The sequence below is a fragment of the Schistocerca piceifrons genome, unplaced genomic scaffold (assembly GCF_021461385.2).
Source record: "Schistocerca piceifrons isolate TAMUIC-IGC-003096 unplaced genomic scaffold, iqSchPice1.1 HiC_scaffold_2370, whole genome shotgun sequence".
NCBI lineage: Eukaryota > Metazoa > Arthropoda > Insecta > Orthoptera > Acrididae > Schistocerca > Schistocerca piceifrons.
In genome coordinates, this window is record NW_025728306.1 from 22,501 (window position 1) to 25,000 (window position 2,500).

General features: G+C 56.9%; 1 non-coding gene across 1 annotated transcript in view; it reads right to left on the reverse strand.

Moving 5' to 3' along the window:
* Positions 1-265, reverse strand: part of LOC124742918 — a 1,888-nt gene extending 1,623 nt beyond the window's left edge. Inside the window, exon 1 of the ribosomal RNA XR_007010283.1 lies at positions 1-265. This exon is cut by the window's left edge and continues 1,623 nt beyond it. This is a non-coding gene — a ribosomal RNA (small subunit ribosomal RNA).
* Positions 266-2,500: the final 2,235 nt, after the last annotated feature.

Below are 2,500 nucleotides of genomic sequence, written 5' to 3' on the forward strand. Positions count from 1 at the left end.
AGAGTCACCAAGGCAAACGGACCGGACGAGCCGACCGATTGGTTTTGATCTAATAAAAGCGTCCCTTCCATCTCTGGTCGGGACTCTGTTTGCATGTATTAGCTCTAGAATTACCACAGTTATCCAAGTAACGTGGGTACGATCTAAGGAACCATAACTGATTTAATGAGCCATTCGCGGTTTCACCTTAATGCGGCTTGTACTGAGACATGCATGGCTTAATCTTTGAGACAAGCATATGACTACTGGCAGGATCAACCAGGGAGCTGCGTCAACTAGAGCTGAGCAGCCGGCCGCCCGGGAGTGTGTCCCGGGGGCCCGCGCGAACACGCAAGCGTCCGCTCAATCATTCTGCAAACAGGAGGAGGCTGAGCTCCCCTGCACAATACACCTCGAAACCCTCTCAGGTCCCGGCGGCGCGCAGCGCCGTCCCAAGTACTTGGTCGGGTTCGAGAGAGGCGCAATCGCCCGGAGTTAGGCGAGTAGACGCTTTCGGTGCGACCACCCGTGCTCCCAACTGAGCTTGCCGCTGCCGACAGAGGCCCGGGAGCGTGCTGTCGTGGCATTGCCGGCGGGAGACAACACGCGCCACCTACGGTGACCGGCAGCTCCAACGCCAGCGCCACAGAAGGACAAAAGCCCCACTTGGGTGCCGAAGCGAACTCTCCCAGCACAGCGCACGCGCCAACACATCCGCACAGCTGCGATACAAACCACCAGCGAGAACCGCTGGGGCGACCGAGCAGCAGACGGCGTCGCGGCGCCGAGCGCCGGGCGGCGGCGCATCCTCAACGCACACAGTCCTCAATCGGACCAGCACACTGAAGATGTCCACCGCGCTTCGCACCGGGCCCGCGAGGACCTACTTTGGCCGCACGGCGCCGCGCGCAGGGTGCGCCGGCGCGCAGCTGCGACGCCTGCCGCGTCCGTCGGCCGGCGCGCCTGCCACTGGCCGCCCCCACCAGCCGGCTGTAGCGCGTGCGCCCACGCACCGCGCGGCCAGCACGCCGGGAGGCGCCCCCTCACCGGCCGGGGACGGTCCCACCCAGCCACCGCCGCGTATCGCTTCACACCCAGATGCCGTTCAGTTTCGTCGGCATGGTGGGTATCGCTGGAACAACCGGTTAGTACCTCAACCTATCGTCGCCATCACCGATTCACCCCTAGCGAGAACAACCGCACCACAACAGGTTACCATTTGTTCATTTGCGTAACTTCACCAGAAAACGCAGGCGTCCATCGCCATTTGCAACTTCAACGATTATTGCATGCCTGTGTCAGGTGTCACGCCACACTACGTCTGCCCACATACACGCAACAAAATGTGCACGCCTAGACAATACGTGGAAGGTGGCCCCCGTACGTATGCGATGTCCATTGCTCGAACGACTGTCAACCGGCCTCTGTAGCATGTCGCAGATATGGAACGCGGTGCACCATGCCATCACGGTGTGTGAGGAGAGACGACTAGGTCCGAATACATCAACAGACAGCTCATGCTGATCGCCATCCACGGCGTCCGTTCCTCCCACACGTCTCTATGGCGTACCACACTGCAATCCAGCTCTCATAGGGAGACGACACGTAGCTGCGTGCACAATATTTGCACTGTATGGTCCGCCGTTTTTGGGCGCAGTCGTTGTGCGGTCACACATGTGCCACGATGTATCATTCAGTACATAAGGACGAATGTGCAGTACAGATTGTGGTTCACGCGTACGACATCAGCGGACAGTTGACACAGGCCGCACCACAACGTAGCCTGAGTACGTCGCATGCGAAGGGCATTGAACATGCAAACTTCTCACCAACCAGCTTGCGAAGGCAGGGGGCAAGGTGGGGACGTGGGGAGGGGCGGCATGTACGTCCTGCTGCCATCCACATTACAGTGTACAGCAGGAGCATGTGGAAAGTGAGCAAGACTTGCAAGGTGTTTAACATGAAGCGATACACAGGGGTGCGGGCAGTGCGAGTAGCGAACTATATTGCGAGGGTTGCGGGTGGGCAACACTACAGTAATTGAACGAGTCGTATAACAATTACAGAGCAGGTTTAGGCGACAACGTGGGTTACGTTAAGGCGACAACATGGGTTAGGTTAAGGCACAACATGGGTTAGGTTAAGGCACAACATGGGTTAGGTTAAGGCACAACATGGGTTAGGTTAAGGCACAACATGGGTTAGGTTAAGGCACAACATGGGTTAGGTTAAGGCACAACATGGGTTAGGTTAAGGCACAACATGGGTTAGGTTAAGGCACAACATGGGTTAGGTTAAGGCACAACATGGGTTAGGTTGAGGCACAACATGGGTTAGGTTGAGGCACAACATGGGTTAGGTTGAGGCACAACATGGGTTAGGTTGAGGCACAACATGGGTTAGGTTGAGGCACAACATGGGTTAGGTTGAGGCACAACATGGGTTAGGTTAAGGTACAACATGGGTTAGGTTAAGGTACAACATGGGTTAGGTTAAGGTACAACATGGGTTAGGTTAAGGT